This window comes from Polypterus senegalus, chromosome 15 (assembly GCF_016835505.1).
Source record: "Polypterus senegalus isolate Bchr_013 chromosome 15, ASM1683550v1, whole genome shotgun sequence".
Lineage (NCBI taxonomy): Eukaryota > Metazoa > Chordata > Cladistia > Polypteriformes > Polypteridae > Polypterus > Polypterus senegalus.
In genome coordinates, this window is record NC_053168.1 from 79,269,819 (window position 1) to 79,297,515 (window position 27,697).

Here is a 27,697-nt window from a genome sequence, read left to right on the forward strand (position 1 = left end):
TACTAGTTCTTGTTAATAACGAAAAAATGAAAGTGACATTTCCTAATTTAATTTAGGTAGAAAGAGGAAAGCTTTAATATCATTATTTAAGAGTGTGTTTTACTTCTCAAGTGTGAAAGCAGATTTAAAGATTTTAAGGAAAGACATACTGTAGTTAACAATAAAACACCAAGCAGTGATGTCTCCATTGTGAAATGCTCAAAGGGTTATAGCTCAGATGAAATTACCAATATAAAAGTATAATTTATAACAAATTAATGCATTTGGCCTTAAATATCCAACAAAAAACTCTGGAAGATGAAAGCACATAACTTCAGCTGCACGCTAAGGTTAATTCTTACAACATTTCAATTAATTTAATAAGATATTGAGTCATAAATTTACATATTTAAAAATTGCTTTACTTAGATCTGTTTCATACTCAATTTTTATATTTCTGTTTTAGCTAGTAAAAACAAATAAAAAAAATCACCAAAGAGCCAGTATGAAAAAACAAACACAATTAAAACACTAAATACTATAAAACATATTTATTAAAAATTGCATTACTGTAGCAAGCAATAAAAAGTATAGAAATAATTACCCCATAATCATGCACTGGATATTTAGTATGGTGCATTTAATAGAATAAAATAATTTCAATACACATTTTTTATTTTGAATTGAATGAAGTATTGCCTGTATTTCCTTCACTATTTGATACCATGAAAATTTCTTCCAAGTGGGGCATGAAACAGAAACTCCTTGCTGGAGCTCTTACAGCACAATATACAACATTATTGGAAATCAACCAAGTATTTGTCCTTTTCAGTCTTCACTACCTGTTATTACTATTTTTAAAACCCCCTAAGGGCAAAAGACCTGCTTTATTGTTAACAGTGAGGGCAACCATTTAAAGCCATTTGACAGAATTTCAACAAAGCATTATCAGCGCACTAGTCATGATTCAGTCATGAGCTAGGCTCTGCCCTCTGGGATTCAGATCAGATCCTAATTCTGGTGGGACTAGCATTTCTACTCAACCGGAGAGAGAGAGAGAGAGAGAGAGAGAGAGAGGAGATTCTTTGTAAAAAATACCAGTACTTTGAATTTTAGGGCCTGTTCTGGTCTTAAAGATCTTAAGAATATAGTAATTATCAAAGTACTGTCTGACTTTAACCTGTTAAAGTCTTAAAACAAATATCTTGAGCCACTAAATGGAATCTTAAAAATTGAATCAATGGTAATGGAAGCTAGATGATTGTTATTTTGCTTGATTACATGAATACTAGCTGTGCTGTCCGTCTAAGATAGGATGAAATCTAACTAATTAATGTACAACCTCAGCGTTACATTTGAATGCATATGTCTTCATTATATGCCATTTGGTATGGAAGTAGTAAAAGCAGTGTTAATGTTTGTGATCTGCCATGTATGACAAAAACAATGCATTTTATTACTAAAAATATGATAGGGCATCTTTTGGACATAGACATTTATACACTTATTAAGGTGATTATGCATTTTAATTGTGATAGACCAGTGCAAAAACATGTTGCAATGTTTTTTTTTTTCAAAAACAGGTCCAGTTTATCATTTGTCCTTTTTAGCAATATGGTATTTTAATCAGTTGTAAAAATCTAACAAGTAAACAAGTATAAAAATTCTATAACTGAATTTTTAATGATTGTTTATAATGACTGGACTTGCAAAATTACAGAACACTCTGCATTATTTTCTCTGTGAGGAAAAATATTAGCTCTGTTCACAATGCTTAGCATGAGTGTTGTTTTCATGCACAGTAATAACTACTGTATATGTATGATGGATGTAACAGAATTACTGCAAATGGAAAACTGGCAGGAAAATGAGAATTGTCTAGAAATAAAATGGTGTCCGCAGCTATTAAACTTAAACCCATTCAATAGTCCTGATATTCTGAAGGCCATGCGTCGATTGGATGGCATACAGTAGAGAATTACAGAACATGCTCTATTAATTCAGTAACATTTCATATCTGTCAAGTTAGCTAGGTGATCATACTAGAACTAAACAATACACAGATTTACTGCTGTCCATTTTTTTTTCAATAAAATGGAAAAAGGACTCTGGAACTGTACATATTTTGATGGTGGTTGAAAACTTGTCTGTAATACAGAAATGTCTGTCTACAGTATATGGTTTTGTTTTTCTTTTTTTTTAAACTGTATCTCTTAGTAATGTTACATAATTTTCCAGGATTTTCTTCCATTTGAATAACATTTCAAATAAATTGACAAGGCATTAAGTGACTTGAATGTCCTTTTAAAGTAACTTACAGAGAATGTTGGATATCAACTTGCAGACAAAGAGAAATTATAGGAGCATGTGAGGACTGGTTCAGACCAAATGGGTAGTAACAAATTGCTGAAAATCTGACTCTCATAACTGTGAAATTAAATGGACAGTTACAACAAAGAGCTCCTCCTAAGTAAAGCTGTTGTAGCAATGCTGAAAATCTTTTTAAAGGGATTACACTCTGCTCCATTATCCTACTCTGAAAGTCAAAATTCTGAAATTCAAACAATATAAAAGGACAACAAATGGTACATTAAAGATGTTCTGTGAATGTTCATTTCTTTTATTCAACTGCATTTCCTGAGCAATGTATATCCATGTTATACTTGGTTTTTTACATTTGTAGGTGTTATTACCTGACACATCTGGGTTTTCTAAAGTCTTTCTCCATGCAACATGAAGTTAGGAGATGTTTACTTTGAAAATTTATATATCTTACAATATTTTTTTGTAAATAAATGTATTCATGGGAATATGGGTTTCTTTATGTCTGGAAAATTTTTGTGCAGTTGCATTATGTTGTCTCCTGATCACAGTGATTATTTATTTCATGGTGCAGCAATGTTAATTTGTTTTCTGTATGGTTACTGCCATATAATCATTCCCACTACTAGCATGCTGCACTCAGTTGCCAAAGAGTATGGTTTTAGACCACGCCATGTCTTCAGTGTGATGCCTTAAATACCGCTGAGACGATTTATTCATATCTGTGATTTGGATAAATTTTGCATCTCATAGCAGCTACAGTATATGCTATATGTTTTTTTCTCAGTTTGTCTCTCCAATTTCTTGCCCTATTAATTCTCCTTCTGGTACAGATTCCACTTACCAGTGTATTATGACTCAATAAGCAGCAAATATAGAATTATTGCAACTTTTGCAGGCAGATAAGCAATGTTTTTCTGTTTGCTTAGGGAATTCAAAAACAAATCAATATCACATTAGATTAGTTATCCCTAATACACTGTACTTACCATGTTATTACCTTATAATTACAGAGAAACTAGGTGTTATTACCTTGTATTTACTGTGTAGCACAATGTAATACTGTGGGTAAGCACTTAGTTGTAATTGTTATTTCACTTTTTATATACAAACGCACTTAGAAAAATTGTGGAATAACAATTACAGTTTAGTACTTAATTATAGCATTACACTTTATTACATAGTAAGAACAAGGTAATAACACCTAGTTACTCTGTAATTATACAGGTAAATTACATGGTAAGTACAGCGTATTAGGGACACCTAAACTAAAATAATACCAACAAATCAAATGGACACTATAGTCAAAGCACAAGAACTGGAATCAAAGTAAGTTCACAACTCCATCTTAAAGGTATAAGGACATCCAAATGGGTCTTACAAAAAATAGACTGCATTAATGTAAAATCACTTTGGATACATATTAATGTATTATGTGTCCTGCCTTAACAGTGAATCAATATGCAGGAACACTCACTTTGTAAATCCTGACTCATTGGCAACTGATTAGATATGTATTATTTACACAATTACTATATGCAACTTTACTTAATAGTGCAACTGTGTCACAATAGTGAAAAATAACCTTCACTGAAAAATCGCTAGGTTATCCTTTCAGCTGAGGTGATGCAGAGGCACCTGACTGATGACAGAAGAACCTTCTGAACTCTTTCAGGGTTTGATGTCGACTTTTGTCGAAATTCAGGAGTAGAGGACGGTAATCAGCTGTAAACTGGGACAAAACTCACTGTTATGTTTCAGTTTGATTCTCTTTGCTAGAAGTAAAGTTAGCTTCATTGATTTAACCTTGATTCCCTGCACGTGCCTGAGTAGTGAAGAGCAAACAACCTCTAAAATGGCATTGACATTTGATGGGAAATCAAAACGAATGCGCAAGCTAAATACTCCTTGAGCAAAGTTTTGCGCAATATCGAGGAATCTGACTGACTTGTTGAACTCAGATTTTGATACAAGTGATCGAAAAGGAAAGTGAGGTACCAGCATCAGCTGATCGATCCCCAGCTGATTGTGGTGCTGAACATGTTCATGTAGCTGATTCACCTGGGAGGACCACCACTCATGATGACAAGCACTACAAACCAGATTGTGTAGCACTGTGACTGCCACCGCTGTATTCCTGCTGGCCATCGAGTGGCCCCTGTGCAGCTACTGCTGCCAGAGATGGAGAACAGGTGCCAATAGCAGCCACAGCACGCAGCTTATGTCAAGTTATGTATGAAATCGGGAAACTGATTTTGTTGGATAAAATATTCAGCCCTCAAAGAATTAAGCAACATTGACAGTTCTCATCAAAATTGTTCCAATATCCAAATTCTTAAATTTGTGCAAAATGGCATTCTGCATGTTTCATGGTTATACAGAACTGGGTTCACGTCTTCACCGTGAACCCCACAGGCAATACACAGTCCCAAAGCACTTAAACACAGCCCAAACACTCTTCCCAGGGTGGGGCACGTCTCAAGCACTAATCAAAGCAACCAACCCTTCTCCTGGCACCACCACTCCTCCCAGGCAACCTCGTCCTCTTCCTCCCAATTCTAGCCTTTTGTGGTGGTTGCTGGTTCCTTTAATGGCCCTCCCGGAAGTGCTCCCAATGCTTGCTCACCTGTTGCCAATTGCATTCCTGGGTGGGGCTGAAGATTAGACCAGCTGGGCTCAGTGATTCATGCCACGCTCCCTGGCGGCCACCCCAGATCCCCACAGGGTTGTGGAGAACTCCATCTTCCATGGAACCCTGCGGGAAACTGAGGCACCATTGTCAACCAGGGAGGCTGCCACCAAGTGTCCTGGTGGAGGTACTGAGGAGCCCATGGCTGCTCCCACAGGACATAAGCTGAATGGCTGTCCCGGCGGGGCATGGGACCCGGCCACCCACCACACTTGTTTAAGATTCTCAAGCACTTTTTAACTCAATATTGTATCAACCTTAAATTAATACTAAGACTGTGATATTTCATAACCTAGAAAAAGGATAAAAAAATTGTGAAATTTATGTTTTTCTAATTTTATAAGCATATTGTTGATACTTTTCCACATGTTTAATATGTCTCTCTAAGTATTGAGAAAAAAAATGTAAATATTATTTATGCAGAGAAAGACATAGATTTTTAATAAGTCACTACACACAAAGGATCGAAATGCTACAGGTCCATTAACCAATTTGCATGGCATTAGAACATTAGAAAAAAACTGACAAGAGCAGGCTTTTCAGCCCAACAAACTTGCCAGTCTTGTTCACCTACATTCCTAAAGTCCCACTCTCTGCCAGACTACTTTATAATTTATTCCAAATGTCTATGGCTCTTTGTGTGAAGACAAACTTTGTAATTTATTCTAAGTGTCTATGACTCTTTGCGTGAAGAAAAACTTTCTAACAACTGTGTGAAAATGGCCCTTTAACAATACTCCAAATGTGGTCACTTCTTCATGCTAAAGAATTTATTTTAAAGCAAAAGCTAGGATCTAGCACTAATTCCCTGCATAACTATAAACACTCAAATTGTGTCACCACTTGCTTTCCATTTGCTTAAACAGAAAAAGTTCAGCTCTTTCAGTCTCTCCTCATAGGTTTAACCTCTCAGTCCTGGAATCAGTCTAGTCACTTTCCTGAGGACTTCCCCTAGCACTGTTTCATCTTTTTTGTAATATGGAGACCAGAACTGTAAACAGTACTCTAGTCAATGCACTCACTTAGCATAACTTCTGTTAATTTGTACTCTACACACACATAATCGATTCTACTGACTACTTCGGTATATTGTGTTGATGTGACAGTAACAAGTTCACTATGACTTCTAGATTCAAACCTCTCATTGTGCATTCAGATCTAACATTTCTATTTCCTACATGCAATGCCTTACATTTATTTACAATGAATTTCATCTGCAGGTCCCTTTGCAACAATTTAGTTATTGCTGCATCATCTATCTTTCCACTTAGTTTGGTATCACCTGAAAACCTAACCAGCTTGTTGTTTATATTCTTATCTAGGTTATTTATGCATATTAAAAAAGAGAAGGGGCCCCAGAACTGACCTTGAGGTACACCACATTTAACATCACCTAATTCTGGTGGTAAGGCTGTCTTCCTTGCATTGCAAGCAATCTTTGCTTCCATTTAGGAGACAGGCATCATCCCAACTGACTGGAAAACAGGACTTGTCGCCCCTGTCTGGAAAGGGAAGGGTGACTGTCTGAATTGCAACAACTACAAGGGGATAACACTGGTCTTGGTGCCAGGTAAGGTCTTTTCTAGGGTCATCTTCAATAGGATCCATTATCAACTGCTCACCTACCAGTGACTAGAGCAGTCTGGTTTTACGTCTGAGAAGTCTACCATCAACCACATCCTGGCACTAAGGATTCTCATGTTCTCATACTGGCAAAGTTTCTTTGCAGCCTTTTTTGATTTTCGGAAAGTGTTCACCTCAGTTGATTGAGTTGCCCTGTGGGACATCTTGAGACTTCACAGGATCCCCTTGAAGTTGCTTGATATCATGGTCAACCTGCACATTGGTACTGTGATTACTGAGCAGAGTGGATGCAGATCCTCTGTGTTTCTCCCTGTTGATTCTGGGGTTTATCAGGGGTGGGTTCTTGCTCCTACTCTGTTCAATGCTTGCATGGTTTTAGGTGTTGGGAAGGGTTTTTGGGTCCAGAGGCTGTGGGGCATCTGTTGGTGAGGAAAGATTCACTGATCTTGACTTTGCTGATGATACTGTGATCTTCATAGAGTCAATGGAGGTTCTGATTAGGCCTCTCGAGAGTCTTGGCTTGCGAGTGTCCTGGATAAAAACCAAGATCTAGGCCTTCAATGACATCTTGGGCACAGCCATTGGTAGTGTGTCTGCGGAGAGAATGTCAACTTTGTCGAGAGGTTTACTTACATTAATGTCTCTGGTGACTCTTCCTATGAAGTCAGTAGACAGACTGGGAGAACATGGGGGGTCATGAGGTTGCTGGAAAGGAGTGTGTGACGATCCTGATGACTTTGTACAAGTACGAAGGTCCACGTCTTCAGTGTCCTGGTGCTTCCTGTTTTGCAATACGGTTGTGAGACATGGATGCTATCCAGTGCCCTGAGACAAAGACTGAACTCCTTCAGTAATGTGTTGAATGAGTGGCTGCTCATGGAATTCTAAATTAGGCACATTACCTGCACTGTGATGGAGCGTCAGTTACGGCACTACAGCCATGTGGTACAATTCCCAGAGGGTGAGCCGACTCAGAGGATCCTTGTGCTTGAGGAACCGAGCAGCTGGACCAGGCCAAGGGGATGTCCACATTACTACTGGCTGCAGCAGACATGTGGTCATTTCTGGCGGGTGGGACTGGAGGGGGAAATTTGAGCTCCGTTAAGGAGGGGATGGGATAGCAGGTTGCTTGTGCTGATCGACACATTTACAAAACAAAAGATGCTGATGGAGAGGTGCAAAGGGATTTAAGGTGGGCCAGGATTAAGAGTTTTTTCGTAGGCTTCAGTAATTCTAGTGTTAACATTACTGACCTTTAGTTACTTGGATCAGCCCAACAGCCCTTTCAAACATTTGGATAATATATGCTGGCCTCCAGTGTTTTCAATAACTACACAATATTTAATATTTGCACTCAAGAATAAATGCTTTCTGGTCCTGGTAATTTGTTTTATTTCAGTCTATTTAATCTAAGCCTTACTTCTCCCTCTACAATTTTCATATCACTAAATACCTCCTTTGTAGTCTCCAATATTTTTGGGAAGTTATTGAATTCTTCACATGTATAAACTTACAAAAAAGCATGTTCAAAGCATTTGCTATTTCACTGCCTGTTTAGTCTTGCTTGTCTTTAATGTACTTAATACTCCTTATCTTCCCCTTGTCCATTGTTTTACTACTAATAAAATAATGAAAGAATCTTTTTGGATAAGCATTTCTCTTTTCTGCAATATTTCTCTCTCTTTCCCTTTTAACTTTCCTAATATCCTTTTTAAACATTGCCCTCATGCTTGTTAGAGATACAGTATTAATCTTACATTTATTCAGTACCTTATGCAGCTGCTTTTTTTCTTTGTAAGTTCCTTTAAACTCACTTTTAATTTCTTACTGCTTTTAAAGTTTGAGGTAATCCTATCCTGCATTATATGTGAAAACTTTTAAACCTGCCTCTGAACTCCTGTCTTCACATTTAAAAGCCTTATAAGACCACTTTATCTTATTTAGGCTTTACCACATCTGCTCAAAATATAAAGTTAAATTTAAATGTTTTAAGCTTTGAATATATACTCTGTCAAAAACACCCTGAAATGTATTATACTGAGGTCACTGGATCCTAATGGTTCAATCACATCTGTCCTAATTATTACAGAATAACAAATCTGCATTGGTGATTTAGCATGCAATCACAGATTATGCCCTGTTCTTGAGCTCAGCTGTTTGAAGGCTAGCCCAAGTTAATATTTGGGTAATTAGGGGTGGGGGTTAAGTTGTTTTCATCCTATTTTTTTTTTTTGTAAAAATTAATTTATTTGTATGGAATGATTACAATAAAATAAAAAATATATATTTGGGTAATTAATGTCTCTCTTGAGTATAATTTCAAAGTTTAAACTTGCTTTTTAAAGATTATAAAAAGATATTGGTTGAAAAAATCTCAATATCAGGCCCTGATCCTGATTGATTTCTAATTACATTCAAACTACGTCGCTAAGCTGTGGCTTATGATCTAATTGAAGAAGACTTAAGTTGAAATCCTATTTTCCTTAAATGGTGCCTTCCTCACCTTTTCGGCTCTGCCTACCATTCCTAAATAATGTATACCAATTTATGTTATACTTATCTCCATTTCCAATATTTAGCCAGGTTTCTGTTATTCCTATTGTACCATAGATATGTGCAACCACATATAAATCTGGCTCAATAATTTTACACTAAATGCTACTAGCATTAAGGCAAGCAACACTTAATGTATTTCTTACTTTACTCTGGCTTTTTAACAGTATACTACATCTTTCAAAGTTATTTTGTATATTTGTATATATACTACTGTCTGTGCCTTTATGTGAAGTTCTAAACCTGGATTGTCTTAAGGTACCATTTCCTGAATCTATACTTACAGTATAATACCCAGTTGCTATGTTAACGAAAGTCTTCCACTTGGAGCTCAAGTAACTTGCTCATGGTTTCAGTAGCAGGATTTCAACCCAAAGCCTCAAGCTTTGAAGTTCAAAGCGTTTACCACTACGTCACACTACCCTTTGATAATAGAGTACCATGAAACAAATTAATAAAACAATCATATGATCTATGAGGTGTTAACATTAATGACTGATTTTTGCTAAAAACATCTTAAAGTCTGCACATTACAATGTGTACTAGAGGTCTGCAACAATATTTTTGCAATGCATGCCTTAAAACATCTTTCTCCATGGTTTTAATTGTAATTCATTTATTTTTCAGTTGTGTGTTTTTTTTATCCATGGGTACCGTAAAATGATACAAGGAATGACACATTGATAAACAAAAAGAAAACTATAATTTCTTCATTATTTAAGCATCCCACTTTCATATTTATTTTTGTAGTAGTAAATTCTAACACCACTTTCCTCAATAGAATTATTTATGAGACTCATGTTAAAAAAAAATTTGCCTGCCCCTGAATCAGCTAAAACCTAAATATTCTCATTATTTATTGTTCATTAAGCTATTCTCTAATTTTTCATCGTTGTCTTTGCTGTTTAAAGTATGGTTCAGAAGCAATGTTTATGGTTTCAGAGGCCAAAGAATAAATTGGTTATATTTATTTTTTTGTTTAGAAATATTTTTAAATAACACCACCATTTTCTTTTGGATAAGGACACCACCATTTGCTGTTTTTTGTTGCCAGGCTGTTGCTAGGCAGGATGACCGGGAAAGTTTGATGCATGAAATTATTATTGCAACAGTATAAAGGTCAGCATTGTGCAGTTCCTGGTTGTCTGGTGTGGAAAAATAATAAAAAGTTGATCAGTATTGATCAATCTGGTGTACGTAACAAAAGCCACACAAGCCTGTCTTGTCTATAAGTGCATATGACAAGTGCAACTTCCTGTTTTTCCTAACAGACAAAAAACCACAAGTGACCAACTGATGAACTTTAAAAATGTTGATCCAAGCAAATTGTTGTAAAGATGTAATGTCTTGAAATTCTTGTGCAACTAAAGTCATAAGACAAAGCTTTGCCCTATAAAAGATTTGGGACACCGACCCCTCAGGGCAGGTGTCCTAGGACTGTGCTTCTCTGTCATTTTACCTTTGCCTGGTGTGTATTAATAAAAGATTATTTACTAACTTTAATTATATCTCTCTGTCTTCAGTCACAAGAAACGACACTAGAGAAAAAATGTCCACAGTTTTTTGGTGCCCAACTTGGGACAGGAGACGGCTGGCTGACTCCTCGAGCGTGAAGATCTCAGCGATCTGTCTTCTTGAAGCGCACCAGCAGCAGAGTAAGCAGCTCCGATAAAAGTTAGGACTGCCCTGTCCTGAGACAGCTTCTGCGTGAGGAGTCCCCGGTCTCCTTCTGGTACAACCACGGTGACTGAGAAGGATTTCCTGACAGAGCTGACTAACACCCAGGCTGGGGTAAGTACCGTCGGGGGTTTCCGTAAAAGATAAAACTGGAGGCGGGCTTGCTGTGGAGTATAAAAAGTGACTGGGAATAGTAAACGGAAAAGAAATACCTTGTTTTAAGTCACTACTGTTGGGAAAGATAGCATAGAACACTATCCTCTGGGAATTATAAAAGGGGGATTTAGGACGGGATCCGGTGCGTGGCACACCCATAAACCCGGACAAATCTATTGGACAGAGGATAGAGCATAGAATAGAGGAATAACAGGTTAATAAAACAAGGGGAAGAATAAATAAGTATGTACTGGAAATAAATACTTGCTTTCACCGAGCACTGTGACAGTAACGTAGGAAAAGCTTTGGTATTCCACTTCTGGGAATATTAAGGGGAACACTAGAAACGGGTGAGTGGCACACTCAGAAAAACTAGTAGTTCATTGAAGACAGAAGTGAGAATAGGACACGACAAGAGGGAATAAATCTGTCACAGCAATCGCGAGGAAAAAGCAAGGGAAAAAATGGGAACACATAACAGCAAGCCTGCCAAACAGTGTTGCAAGGGTTCAAAGTCTTTAATGCTAGAAGGATTATTTTCGGGGGATCAACAGACGCCGAGAAAAAATGGGTCTCCTAGAAAATTAATAGAGAAAAGACGGGTTAGATTTTAAAGAAGGCGTGTAAGAAATGGAATAAGGAAAGTGAGGGGAGATGGCCACTGGAAGGAGCTGGAGACATGAATGAAGTACAGGAAATTAGAAAAATATTATGTAGAAATGCACAAGGATGTTGTAACAAAGGTCCGTGTTATGTATGACAGATGGGAGTTGGTTATTAAAGATCATAATTTAAAGGCAGTACAGAAATGAATTATTGGCTGCAGAAAGTTAAAACTAGAAGGAAAAAAAAAAATAGTTATTTATAGCTTTACAGAAAGCGCAAGCAGATTCGGGACCGCAGTTGAATGAGAAGCGGAAGAAGAGCGAGAAAAAAAAAAAAAAGAGACCCGTTATATCCCATACTTGTTCCTTCACCTTTCCTACACCATCCACATCCACAACCCCCACCTTCTCCTCCGCCACCTTCAGCGCCCACCGCACCAGAATTAAAAGATGATCCCTTGGGGTCTGGTTTCTTTGAAGAATATCATTATGATCCCTCATTACACACTGATCTGGGGGATGACAAAAGTAACGTAATGGGTGCGTCGGGTGGGTTTCACGATCCTAGAACCTCCATTTCACAACGCACTAAAAGTCAAACCCTATTCCTTCAGCCCCCTAATCAAAACACCATCTTTCAATCCCCCTTAAAGTCCCCCAAACCCACAGGCCCCTTATTCGAATGCCCCCTGATTGAGATCCCAGAACCCCCCGACATGATTCAATGCAACCTGCAGGAGCTAATAACCCCACTACTGTAATGATACATCGTAACTGGGACATTCAAGAGCTGAAGGACGTTGTGTCCGAATTGCCTGATCCCAAAGTCATCGGTGTGTTTAAAAAATTCATAGAACAATTACAGCAGCTGTATGATATGTATAAGCCTAATGCCGCAGAATGGACTCAGGTGCTGTGGAGAAAGCTTGGCACCACATGGGACACTGTCAATCATGGACAGCATAACGGAAACCCGTGGCAGTGGAACGAGGCGTTGCCTCGGGGCCGGGATGAAGGTCCCTTTATTACGCAATGGGAACATGTTAAAATAATATTAAGGACAAGTATAAGAAAGGCAGAGACTGGTCTCTTATCTCGGCTATGGACATAGGAATCCGCAGGGACCCCCAGCCCTTCTCTTCAACTGCCTTTGCTCACCCATAATTCAGAGACTGATCCATTATTGACTTTGCTGGCTGGTGAATGGCACTGAAACTGTTTTCCTCGTGGACACAGGAGCCACGCGCTCAACCCTTTCGCTGAAGGAGGTCCCTGCCTCAAGAGATTCTTCGAGTTCAGCTGCATTCCAGTGATTCCACTTTAACACACCGATTTCTTTTAAATCAGCTCTGTCCAGTTAACCTCTTAGGAAGAGATCTCATGACGAAACTTTCTCTTTCAATCTCTTTAAATTTTTCCCCACACACCATCCTTCTTAAAGCCCTTCACTCATTTCCCTCCTGCTTGTTTCCCAATCTCCAAGCCCCTGACACCCTACATTGCACTGCTCAATATTTCCCCGCAGAAGTAGACACCCCCTGGCTGGAATCTTTTCTTTATTCAGGTACCTGCCCCGAAACCCTTCACATTCCTTGTATTTTTATTTCGTCCATAAAAGCTGCTGCTTTCGTTCATCTCACGTGTCCACAGAATATTTTCTATCTTGGTGGTTCAGTGCCTCATATTTCTTTAGCTAAATCAAGCACTGTACATTGGGCGGAAATCGGACCATGGGTAGAACAATGTCTTAATAGAACAGACTGGTTACAGGTGGCATCAGATATTTTCGAAACCTCAGACCATTTGATAACTAAAGTTGTGCTTCAAACTGATTTTTAGTGCACGTGCATTGTGCCGCACTTCCTTTTCTGTTTTTTCATTGCAAACTACTTCCCCTTCTTGGCTCTCTATGCTTCCTGATTCACTGTGGGCTCAGGGTAAGAATGATTATGGAAGGATAGCCCATTGTGAGCCTCTGGTGATCTACCCAAAATCTTCCTTCCGCCCGCACGTGCCCAGTATCCTCTGTCTCCCGAAGCAGAGGCTGGCATCTCCGCCGTACATTCTGATCTTGTGAAACGCGGTGCGATTATTCCGATTAGATATTCCCTCAATTCCCCTATTTTACCTGTAAGAAAAGCTGACGATTCATGGCGCTTTGTTCAAGACTTACGACAAGTGAATTCTGCAATCTTTCCTAGGGCCCCTATTGTTCCTAATCCTTCCACTATTCTTTCTGCAATCCCTCCCTCTGCTCGTTATTTTTCCGTGATTGATTTAGCCAATGCTTTCTTTTCTGTCCCTGTACACCCTGATTCTCAATTTTGGTTTGCCTTTACTTTCCAAAACCGCCGTTGGACATGGACTGTCATGCCTCAGGGATATACTGAAGCCCCTTGTGTGTATGGACAAGCGCTTGCTCAAAATTTAGAAGGGTTCTGGCCAGACTGAGGTAGTACATTAATACAATATGTAGATGATATTATGTTATGCAGTACTACAGAAGACGATTGTGAGCAGGACACTAAAAAATTACTAATATTCCTGGGAGAAAATGGGCATAAAGTTTCAAAGGCTAAACTGCAATTAATTAAAATGACTGTAAAATATCTAGGTCATGACATTACAAATGGAACAAGAGCTCTTTCTAGCGATCGCATTACCACCATTCAAAATCTTCCTAGACCTGTCACAAAACAACAGGTTATGTCTGTATTGGGCATTTTAGGATACTGCCGGAAATGTATTTCGAATTTCACTGAAAGAGCACAGCCATTACAAAATCTAGCAAACACCCCTGGCCTTCCTCTTTATGGTTAAGTGCAATGGGATGAGCAGGCTGAGAAGGCTCTCTGTGACTTGAAAAACGCACTCTACTCGGCTCCTGTTGGGCTTACCAAATTTTGCATGTCCATTCACTCTGTTCGTGGACGAAAAGGGGGGATATATGAATGCAGTTTTAACACATTTACATGGGGATAAACAAAGGCCAATAGCATATTTTTCGAAAAAATTGGATCCAGTGGCTGCAGCATTTCCGCCTTACCTTAGAGCTGTGGCTGCCACAACAGAAGCTGTGCTAGCCAGTACAGATATAGTGCTCATGAGCCCCCTAACAGTAAAGGTGCCTCACGCTGTACATTCCATTTTAGTACAGGCTAAGACCTCACATCTCACTACTGCTAGGGCAATACACTATCAGAATGTACTCTGTACTCTGGCAAACGTCACAATTGAAAGATGCTCCACTTTAAATCCAGCCACCCTGTTGCCAACAGATAACGAAGGTGAACCGCATAATTGCCATACAGATAACGAAGGTGAACCGCTTAATTGCCACAAAGAAATAGCAAAGGTTGTAAAGCCTCGAATAGATCTACAGGAAACACCTTTAGAAACTGGAGAAATTATTTTTGTAGACGGATGTTCTTTGCGATTGGAAAATGGAACACCCTCAACTAGTTACGCAGTGGTCCAAGGGGACCGCCTGCTGGAAGCAAATCGAATTTCATCAAGTTTGAGTGCACAAGCGGCTGAATTAATAGCGCTCACCAGAGCATGCCAGCTGTCTGAAGGAAAAATCATAACAATTTATACAGATTCTAGATATGCCTTTGAGTCTGCCATGATCATGGGGCATTATGGAAATTGAGGGATTCAAGACCAGTACTGGCAAGCCCATCCAACATCAAAAGTTAATCGAATCCCTCTTAGAAGCCATAACTAAACCATCAAAGCTAGCGATTGTTAAATGTCAAGCTCACACAGGAAAACAGGATCCTGTCAGCAAAGGAAATGAATTAGCAGACTACTTTGCTAAAAAGGCTGCACACAGTAACACACCAATCTCTTTATTCCAACAGAGAAATGACGAGGGGCCTCATGTATAAACGGTGCGTACGCACAGAAATGTTACGTAAGAACTTTTCCACGTTCAAATCGCGATGTATAAAACCTACACTTGGCGTAAAGCCACGCACTTTTCCACGGTACCTCATGCCTTGTCGTACGCAAGTTCTGTGCTCGGTTTTGCAGACTGCCGGCACCCAGCGTCAAAGCAGTGCTACTGTTCCTGTGTGATTACTCCTTATTTTCATGACGCGGCTTTATAAATACACCGAAACTAACTGCATATTGTTTATTAGTGTAACGCATCTGATTGTAATTAACTTCTAACAATATAATGGTCCAGGGAACAGCCATAGTATTCCAAATACCATAACTGATTTAGCGTTGTTACTCTCACTGCACCTTCCTCTTCTTATTTTTCTTCTTCTTCTTTCAGCTCCTCCCGTTAGGAGTTGCCACAGCTGATCATCTTTTTCCATATTACTCTCACTGCACGACTCGGAGTATTTATATCACTGTATCTGAGTGTGAATCACAGCAGCAGCTGATCGGAAAGAGAATTATATACAGCTTCATGGACACGCTGTCTCAGCCACTGCAGAACGCTTTAAAGCAATTCCTGTACGTACCTCGCGGTTCAGAAACAGTCTCATCCCAAGAACTTTAAATGCACTCAATCAATTGCACCTTGTGGAACTGTTTGTACTTATAAATACAATCACCCCACTGTTAACTTGCACTAATTATAATATCGCACAATCAGCCACTTTATAAAGCGCGTATTTACATATGATGACGATATCATTTTTAAGGTGAATTGCAGCAAAATATGTTTATTAAATTATACAGATAAAACTTTAACTTCATTTAAATAATCTATATTCTTCACTGGGAGTGTCGTTAAGGATAGAATAATTAAACATGTACTACAAAGATATTTCAATGTTCTTCACACGTTTTGAAGAATCGGCGCTAAGCTTACAGATGGCTTAACGTCTATTACAGAGCTGATTGTATGGCGATCGGTTACTTTTGGAAAGAAAAGCACTGACTGCAGTGACGGCTACGCCAATATATATTGAATATAAATCAGAAAGAGAAAATAACAACACAGCTAAAAACGCAGCAACAAATTTCGGCAAAAGTTAAATGCTTGTGTCATGAGCACGAGGCGGCTAAGCAGTGTCTGCAACGGACATGGCCATCCACCGTGCATAAGCTACCTTACTGACGGTCGGGCGAAGGAGCCACCGATTCTTCCTCTGCCCAGTGCCTCCACAAGCCTAGAGCCGCCCCTGAGTACTGCTGCAATAAATTATTTCATCAAGTGAAACACATGTTTAATAACGTGCTTTAACTCCTATCATCATGAAAATGATATCACGTATACATCTCAGTGTTTGAGTTATTCAGAGAGCTGTAATATTACGAATGTAATTGATTCTGTGTCCAGTTGGAGGAAGAGAGCTAGTTTAAGAAGCAAGTAGTGATTCCCACACATAGGCAGATAGAAGATCAAATACAAAACAAAGCATTTAACGTGCTATTTTAATTACGATGTGATTTGAGAAACTAGTTAATTAAACAATTTTAAGATGAAGTTTATGATGTTCTACTTTAATGACAAAATAAACTACGTGATTAAAGTGGAAATGTCGAGATTGAAGTTGACATTTCGTGCTTTTTCCCCACTGTGTGCCTTTTTTCTCTGTACTCTAATAAGCTTTCATATGACACTCAGACGGTGGGCTACAACTCGGCTTTTCACGGCGACTTTGATATGTGACTTCTTTTTTATTTCCGGCACTGTGCGATTTTGTGAATGTGAGCTTTCAACTTTCTCCAACACGCTAAGTCACTCGATCAACTTCCTTTTGTTGATTATACTACGGTTTATTTGAACAAATAGTATGCTTTTCCTTTGCCTCCACTTGGTATTCGCTGAAATTCTTATATTTTCCCCCGTGCTTTTCCTATTGTCTTTTCACAGAAGGCTGCGCTTAAGGGCGATTTATATTGATTTGCATATTCAAAGAGGCGTAATTCTGGGAGGAGTAGGGGCGTTACATAAAGCGCGTGCACGGCGTTAGTTTTCATGCTGATCGGGATTTATGTAGCGGAAGAACGTGGAAGTTGGAGTACGCACAGATTCCTGCATCTGAATTTTTCTGTGCGTAAGCACATTTTGGCTTTTGTGCTTACGCCATGTTATAGTGCGAGTTCTACGCACGGCGTTATACATGAGGCCCCAAGACCCTGATAATCAAATTATTTTTTTACAGAGTGCAGCCACGGACATCAAAAAGAAAAAATGGTCTAAAGAAGGGTCCCTCTCTGATGGAGTCTGGACTCATAAGCAAACTAACAAACCTTTTCTCCCAAAGACTTCTTTTCCAGGTATGGCACAAATAGACCATGGCCTCGACCATGCTGGGAAAGATGTCATGGTCCGGGATGTTGAAAAACATTGGGAAGCTGTAGGCTTCTCTACATATGCAGAGCAATTCTGTAGACACTGTGCATTATGTCAAAGGTTTAATGTAGGAAAAGGCACACAGGTAAGTCCCGCCGTTACTCCTAACCCAATGGGTCCGTTTGAACACCTCCAAGTGGATTTCATTGAACTAACACCGTCTAGAGGTTACCGATATTGCCTTGTGATTGTCGATGTGTTCTCCCGATGGGTAGAAGCTTTCCCTTCTAAACACAATGATGCTAAAACAGTTGCTAAGGCACTAATAAAAGAAATTATTCCAAGATGGGGCATCCCGCAAAAGCTACAAACAGACAATGGTACTCACTTTGTGAATTCCATTATAAATGAATTAACCACCTGGCTGCAGATCAATGTACATCATTACTGCAAATATCATCCACAAAGTGGGGGTATCGTAGAACGATGCAATGGCACCCTAAAGGCTAAGCTTGCAAAATTTGTGAACAAACCAATTTATCATGGCCAGACGCTCTGCCCCTGGCCCTAATGGGATTGAGGGGACGGACACACCGACAATTGGGACTATCGCCGTTTGAAATTCTGACCAGACGACCCATGCCCGTTGGCATGGTTATAGGAAATGTGAACCTGCATACCGTGGACAATGATCTTCTTTCTAGTCTTACAGGTCTCCGAGCATCCCTGAAGGAAGTCCACGAGCAGGTTAATCAGGCCTGGAGAACCAGCCCTCCATCTGAAGACTCGCCGATTCCCTTGGGCACCTGGATTTTGGTTCGAGATACCCGGAGGAAACATTGGCATCAGCCTAGGTGGAGAGGACCGTTCCAAGTTCTTCTGTCCACACCACACGCCGTAAAGGTTGAAGGATTGCCCGCCTGGATTCACGCTTCACAATGCAAAAGATGGCACCCTTAATATACATACTCTAAATGTGGATTTAGGAGCGACGTGTTTGCAAATACAGGACCAAATGACTGGGGTTATGAACCTTGGCAGGCTACACAGTATGGCCTGAAAACTCGATTCTCTATTTTAAAGGGACACGCCCCTCATGAGTGTGCCGAGAATCATTGTAATCCATTAATCATTACTCTGAAGAATCCTTCTCTGCATGATTCAGGAACTTATGTCTTAGCTGCATATGCAAGTGGTTATAATCCCTGAAGGATTTTTTCAAATTAAGGTTAGAACACCTGCTCTCTCTCCCTCGTCCCCCTCTCTTACTCAGATTCTCACCACTGTATCTCCACACGATGAATCACCCCTGGTTCAGATTTTGCATCTAAATACCTTAACCAGCACTTTCTCTGTGGAGACAGGCTATGGGGATCAAAATAGATGGTTGCAGTGGGTAATCTATTCAGCAAAACAGGTTAACCGTTCACATTGCTACGCTTGCAGCAAACGCTCTCATTTAGCTACAGTCCCTTTGCCACTGTCCAACATTTCTGACCCCACTGGGTTACCTTGTCTTCTCTACTTGTTTACTAGCCCCAAAATCCCCACTAATTCCGAATGTGCTAATCTATCTTCCCTTTTTCCCCCCACCCGTCATATGATTACCCCCATGTTTCAATCTCACTAAGGTAATTTCACATGCTTTAAATCAAATTAAAATGCTTTGGTAGGAGAATTACCTTCTTCCTTCTGCTCCCAGACCTTCCATGTTAACTCCTCCTCTTTTAATTCCACTCTTTCAAAGTTTTTGCTTTCCCAAACTACCCCTAGGTCTGATATTTGGTGGATGTGCCGCAGGTCAAAACTATTTGATATCTTGCCTTTCGATTGGTCTGGCACTTGTGCCCCTATACAGCTGGTTATGCCTTTCCGATTACTGTCCTTACCCTCTTCACACTCTCCGTATCGCCCCTCTTATTCCCAGCTCTCCACTATTTCCCGTTTTCTCCCAGATTCTTCTTCCAGTTTCTCCTTACACGGCCCAGGAGTATATATCGATTCCGTAGGAGTCCCCAGAGGAGTCCCAGATAAATTTAAAGCCAGGGATCAGGTAGCTGCTGGGTTTGAGTCCATAATACCTCAGATCACCATCAATAAAAATGTCGATTGGATCAATTATTTGTATTATAACCAACAACGATTCCTCAACTTCACAAAAGATGCCGTTGAAGGAATTCATGAGCAGTTGGATCGTACCTCTCTAATGACCTGGCAGAACAGGTTGGCCCTAGATATGCTTTTAGCAGAGAAAGGTGGTGTCTGTGCAATGTTTGGAGACACCTGCTGCACCTACATTCCCAATAATAAATAATAAAACCTCTTGCTCTGTTCCTTATTTTTTGAGTTCTATCTCACATCCTTGGCTTTGTTGTTCTGAATCTTGGTTTTGACATTGGCTGTTTCTTATGTACTTTCTCTCTCCCGAATCTATACCAATAAAAGGCAAAGCCCTCACCGACTGACTGTCTGACTGACTCACTCACTCACTCACTCACTGACTCATCACTAATTCTCCAACTTCCCGTGTAGGTGGAAGGCTGAAATTTGGCAGGCTCATTCCTTACAGCTTACTTACAAAAGTTAGGCAGGTTTCATTTCGAAATTCTACGCGTAACGGTCATAACTGGAACCTACTTTTGACCATATATACGGCCATAGCCTGCAGCTCGGTCGCCGTGTGAGGCGGAGTTGTGTTCCGCATCATCACGCCTCCCACGTAATTGAGTGCCTGCCCATATAAGGTAAATATTCGCGGGTGAAGGACTGTGCTTATGCAAACGACAATGAGATGGTCTAGTGTTTGGCACAAACTCAGGGAAAGTGTGAGAGAAACTTTTAAGTGCCGGGTCTTAGCTAACATTAAATAAAGCCGTGGGCATCGCAAGATTACACAAGAGACTGGCTCACATGAACTGACTGTGAACGCAGTACATAGAGAACAAGGAACAGCTCCAAACAGTGCTGAACAAAAAACGCATTGCACAATTGAGAAGGCAGCAAAAGAATATGAAGCGAGTGACGCATACAAGCATATTCATAAGTGCAGCTACTGTGGAAACAAAGCACGGTGTAAACCGTAAGGTTAAATTAAGTTTATAGACATGCTGCCGCTGCCGTTTGTTATGTCTACGACGAATACGATATTCGCGAGATGCAAGTTTAATGAGAAGACACAAGGTATAAACGAGACTTTGGATCACTTTCTAACGGAGTTAAAATTGCTGTAACGGAGTTAAACTTGCGGGTGAAGGACTGTGCTTATGGAAACGAATAGGAAAGCAAGGTGTAAAGCTTAACTTTAAATTAAGTTCATAGACACGCTGCTGCTGGCGTTTGTCATGCCTAAGATTAATACGATATTCGCGAGATACAAAAATAATGAGAGGATGCGGGGTATAAACAAGACTTTTGATCACTTTGTAAGTTAAGTTAGTAAATTAAGTAAGTAAGTAAGTTAAAATTGCTGGTGAAGGACTGTGCTTATGCAAATGAAAATGAGATGGTCAGTGATAGAATAGTGTTTGGCACAAACTCAGCAAAAGTGCCACAGAAACTTTTAAGTGCTGGGTCTGAGCTAACATTAAATAATTGCTGGTGAAGGGCTGTGCTTATGCAAACGAATAGAAAGCAAATGTTACGTTATTTTTAAAATGTTTCCTTTTCTTTTTCATAACTTCTTTAACACACTTCTTCTCCGCTGCGAAGCGTGGGTATTTCGCAGTCCCAAATAAAACCTTCAGGCTGTAAACCAAACATATTCATTACAGAAAATTAGACAATAAAATTTGGGGTCCCAAGATGGAAGTATTAATGCAATTGTTGGTAAAGTTTAAGCCGAACATGCTTCTGTGGTTAAGCACTTAATGAAATAATAAGTTTGGCAACTAAAAATACAGTGCTTAAAGATGGGTTTGGAATAAACAAAAAAAAAACAAAAAAAAAACACGACACTGAAATGATTTATTGTAGGTGATAAGGAGGTGAGTCAAATATATTATTGAACTATGGGTAAAACTGAATTCAAATATGTACTCAAAGGACTCTTCAGCTGTTCCAGTCAGCATTAATGGACAAGAGTTCAGATATTAAGTGCTGCTTTTCTGGATGCATTTAATATTCTTCAGGTTCAGTTAAAAATTAAACCAAGAGTTATGGCAATTGATTATAGTCTGTGTGGTACAAGTGTTTTGAAGTTTAGTACCCCATATATTAAGCATCAGATTCTGGCATTGCATGAGCACTCCTCAAAAGCTATTTGGGTTCCCCTGGATTCAGCTTCATAACACCCCCAAAAAAGGCATATAAAATCAATTAAACTGGAGCAAATATTGTCAACAGAATGCATGTGTTATACAGTGCAACTAGATTAGTGTTCTGCCTAATGAATTATCAACACATATATTAAAATGGATAAGGGATGATCATTTGTTCATTAAAATATAAAAATGCAAAATGACATTTGCAAAAGTAGATTAAATGAAGCACGTTACATTGTCTCAGATCCACCAAGCTTTCAGCTACAAAGTGTTTTCCACACCAACATCTTGAATGTGATATCACAGCATTGACTGCCATGATACCCCACTTACAAAATTTTTGCCTCCAGGCCATTAGAGTGCTACCTCCGACATGTTAACATCTTCATTAACAATATCTCTGCAATGATGATTTACCATTTTGCAGTGTTCTGCCTGGTTGTTGCTTATTTTGTTTGGAATACATTGTATATTTATACATTTTTAGTTAATTTCAATCTATTCTTGTAAAGTCTGCCACGACTGAAATCCCCTGTAGACTTTATGCTTATTACAAATCATAGTTTAAAAAAAAGATAGATAGATAGATAGATAGATTTGTACAAAATAACAGAGTGGAAGCAAAAGAAGCTCAGTTACTCTAAATGAAGAATGAGCTCTTTTGAAAAGATCATTTGTAAAATGTTTGAACTGGTACTCAGTACCTGTTCTCTGTGTACAGATCGAAAGCACAACTGTATTAGACACGCAAGTCAAAGCAGAATTCCTTCAGCTATGTTGATTAACTGTTTTTCTGACAACATGGGTGTTTGTTCCATAGCAAACTCAATCCACTTCAGCTTGGCTACACATGCACAGTATAGGTTATCAAAGAGGTTTCAGTTGTTGTATTATTGTAAATTAGCACTTCTTAATTGTAGGAAAAATATAGATCCACAATAAATTTAGGATTATCCTGGATGGCTGACTCTAATTTTCAACTGCCTAAAGTTTTTGTAACATACCTATACACTATTCCAAAAATTGTCTTTGGTAATTTCCCTAAAAAATCAATCAGCATATACAAAGAATAATATGAATATATGCAGTTTCTTTTCAATATTAATAGAGATTTTTTGAATTCTGAAAGCTTCCCTTTTTACTTTATTATTTCCATATTTCACACTTAGAGGTCATCTGTATTCTAAAGTGGATCATAATGGCGACAACAAAAGTATTACCATGAATGTTATGTTAAAATAGTATGTCTTTTGCTTGGATTTAAATGCTGAGACCAACAGGGTGTCTCTTAAACTGCTAGGAAGATCCTTTCACAGTAGACGCTCTGCCTCCTACAGCAGTTTAAATTATCATTTATATTATACTACATAAATATATATTTTTTGCAAAATTATATAAATTATACTGTATATTAAAAAGTGTACTTTTTTACTTTCCTGGCATGTTCACAAGTAACAAAAATGCTATGTGACATGTGCTTTTGATACATGAATAAGGGTGAATTAGGGATAAATGTGAATTTGTGGCATATATTATGGAGAAGAATTTAAAATTAGTTTGCATGTCTAGTGTGTTTTTAGTGCATACTTGAGTGGCAAATATTTGTATACATAGTCATATTAAAGTCAGTTAAAGCCAGTAAAATCATTATTAAATAATTTAACGGTTGAAAATATTTCCTTCTGTCTCTTTGCAGCATAATTTTTATTATGAAATAACAGAACAATGAGTGAACAGCTTATTAGTTACAGTGGTCTAATACTGAGTTACCCTTCTCTTTAGACATAAAAACAGCATGACTACATTGAAGGATGGTCATAACAAGTTGATGACAATGCAGTAAAAAAGAGCTTATAATGGATCTCAAATCTAAACTATCCATTCAATGTCATGTAACAAGTGCTTATTAGGATGGCATTGCATTTATTTAAGCATTCTGTATCCTTATGGATCAGGTAATTTTCTTTTTTTTCCTCAGTCCAGATCTGTCCAGTGTTTGTGATTCTTGACCTACTGTAATCACACTTTCCTATTTAAATACGAGAAAAATTCTGTTGGTACAGTAGATCATAACATGCTTTACAATACACATAATGAGATAGCAATATAAGTTACAAATTAAATGATGAATCAGAAAAATGTTATTGCTAACCCAGCCACAGGGGATGCACAAACCAGTGTGTTTCTTTGTGCCAGTCCCAAGCCCGGATAAATGGGGAGGGTTACGTCAGGAAGGGCATCCGGTGTAAAATTTTGCCAAATCAATATGCGGACAACAATAAAAATTTCCATACCGGATCGGTCGAGCCCCGGGTTAACAACGACTGCCAACAGTACTGTTAGCCAACAGGGTGCTGGTGGAAATTGGGCTACTGTTGGCCAAAGAAGAAGAAGGAGAAGAAGAGGGGGGTGACATGTCTGGAGGCAGGACAGAGGAGGAAAGTAAAGACAGTGGAACTGAGGGTAGGAACTTTGAATGTTGGCAGTATGACTGGTAAGGGGAGAGAGTTAGCGGATATGATGGAGAGAAGGAAGGTTGATATATTGTGCGTGCAAAAGACTAAATGGAAGGGGAGTAAGGCCAGGTGGATTGGAGGTGGATTCAAATTGTTCTATCATGGTGTGGATGGGAGGAGAAATGGGGTAGGAGTTATTCTGAAGGAACAGTATGTCAAGTGTGTTTTGGAGGTGAAAAGAGTGTCAGGCAGAGTAATGATTATGAAGCTGGAAATTGGAGGTGTGATGATGAATGTTGTTAGTGCATATGCACCGCAAGTTGGGTGTGCAATGGGTGAGAAAGATGATTTTTGGATTGAGTTGGATGAAGTGATGAACAGTGTGCCCAAGGGACAGAAAGTGGTGATTGGAGCGGATTTCAATGGGCATGTTGGAGAAGGGAACAGTGGAGATGAGGAGGTGATGGGTAGGTAAGGTGTCAAGGAGAAGATTGAAGAAGGTCAGAGGATAGTGGATTTTGCCAAAAGGATGGACATGGCTGTGGTGAATACATATTTTACGAAGGAAGAACATAAGGTTACGTACAACAGTATAGGAAGATGCACACAGGTAGATTACATCATATACAGAAGAGTTGATCTGAAAGAAATTGAAGACTGCAAAGTGGTGGCAGGAAAAAGTGTAGTTAAGCAGCATAGGATGGTGGTCTGTAGGATGACGTTGGAGGTCAAGAAGAGGAAGAGAGTGAGGTCAGAGCCAAGGATCAAATGGTGGAAGCTGAAAACGGAAGACTGCAAGATTGAGTTTAGGGAGGAGGTGAGACAGGCACTGGGTGGCAGTGAAGAGTTACCAGACAGCTGGGAAACTACAGCAGATGTAGTAAGGGTGACAGCAATAAGGGTGCTTGGCGTGACATCTGGAAAGAGGAAGGAGGAAAAGGAAACCTGGTGGTGGAATGAGGAAATACAGGAGGAGGGTATACAGAGTGCAGCAGGTTAGGGTGATAAAGGATAAAGATGGAAACATACTCACAAGCGAGGAGAATGTGTTGAACAGATGGAAAGAGTACTATGAGAGGCTGATGAATGAAGAGAACGAGAGAGAGAAGAGGTTGGATGATGTTGAGATAGTAAATCAGGAAGTGCAACAGATTAGCAAAGAGGAAGTAAGGACAGCTTTAAAGAGGATGAAAAATGGAAAGGCCGTTGGTCCAGATGACATACCTATGAAAGCATGTTTAGGAGGGATGGCAGTGAAGTTTTTAACCAGATTGTTTAATGGAATCTTGGAAAGTGAGAGGATGCCTGAGGAGTGGAGAAAAAGTGTACTGGTGCCGATATTCAAGAATAAGGGGGATGTGCAGGACTGCAGTAACTACAGGGGAATAAAACTGATGAGCCACAGCATGAAGTTATGGGAAAGAGTAGTGGAAGCTAGGTTAAGAAGTGAGGTGATGATTAGTGAGCAGCAGTATGGTTTCATGCCAAGAAAGAGCACCACAAATGCAATGTTTGCTCTGAGGATGCTGATAGAGAAGTTTAGAGAAGGCCAGAAGGAGTTGCATTGCATCTTTGTGGACCTAGAGAAAGCATATGACAGGGTGCCTCGAGAGGAGCTGTGGTATTGTATGAGGAAGTTGGGAGTGGCAGAGGAGTACGTAAGAGTTGTACAGGATTTGTAAGAGGGAAGTGTGACAGTGGTGAGGTCTGCGGTAGGAGTGACGGATGCAGTCAAGTTGGAGGTGGGATTACATCAGGGATCGCCTCTTAGCCCTTTCTTTTTTGCAATGGTGATGGACTGGCTGACAGACAAGATTAGACAGGAGTCACCTTGGACTATGATGTTTGCTGATGACATTATGATCTGTAGCGATAGTAGGGAGCACGTTGAGGAGACCCTGGAGAGATGGAGATATGCTCTAGAGAGAGGAATGATGGTCAGTAGGAACAAGACAGAATCCATGTGTGTAAATGAAAGGGAGATCAGTGGAATGGTGAGGATGCAAGGAGTAGAGTTGGCAAAGGTGGATGAATTTAAATACTTGGAATCAACAGTACAGAGTAATTGGGATTGTGGAAGAGAGGTGAAAAAGAGAGTGCAGGCAGGGTGGACTGGGTGGAGAAGAGTGTCAGGAGTAATTTGTGACAAACAGGTGTCAGCAAGAGTCAAAAGGAAGGTCTACAGGACGGTAGTGAGACCAGGTATGTTATATGGGTTGGAGACGGTGGCACTGACCAGAAAGCAGGAGACAGAGCTGGAGGTGGCAGAGTTAAAGATGATAAGATTTGCATTGGGTGTGACGAAGGTGGATAGGATTAAAAATGAGTACATTTGAGAGTAAGCTCAAGTTGGATGGTTGGGAGACAAAGTCAGCGAGGCTAGATTGTGTTGGTTTGGACATGTGCAGAAGAGAGAGGCTGGGTATATTGGGAGAAGGATGCAAAGGATAGAGCTGACAGGGAAAAGTTAAAGAGGAAGGCCTAAGTGAAGGTTTATGGATGTGGTGAGAGAGGACATGCAGGTGATGGGTGTAACAGAACAAGATGTAGAGGACAGAAAGATGAAGATGATCTGCTGTGGCAACCCCTAACGGGAGCAGCCGAAAGAAGAAGAAGAAGAAGAAGAAAAAAATGTTATTGCTACAATACATCAGTTCAAAAAGAAGAAGAATAGATTGATTGCATTTGTGGCCACAAATGCTACATCTTAGAGTAGCATTCATTTGGTGGTTCTTAGAGGTTAAGTCTTTGATAAAAAAGTAAGTTATGAATAAATACAGTAGTGAAAGAGAAGCAATTCATTCTTATATATTTATATCATGGAGATAAAGGGCTAACCTTTAAAGATGTTATTTCAGTTATCCAGAGATCAATTGCTACCAGGATATTTACATTTTTCCCAATTTATAAAATGCAACATTGCAGATAAATAAGGAAAGTGTCTAGAAATACCTGATTCCCTGTTGGTAACTATCTTACATTAAGTGTATTTGAGTCATCTATTTAGTTATTATTATTAATTACACATTAATAATTCTATCAATGATTTTTAAAGTTATAAATTTATGTACAGGTAGTCCCCAGGTTACAGACATCCAACCTACGACTTACGAACGGGCCGCAGTTGCAACGCATGCGCCTCAGTAACTGCCGCT

General features: G+C 39.4%; 1 protein-coding gene across 2 annotated transcripts in view; it reads right to left on the minus strand.

Annotated features, from left to right (window-relative positions):
* Positions 1-27,697, minus strand: part of LOC120515885 (calcium-binding mitochondrial carrier protein Aralar2) — a 234,224-nt gene that overhangs the window by 58,320 nt on the left and 148,207 nt on the right. The gene's annotated exons all lie outside the window — the stretch shown is intronic.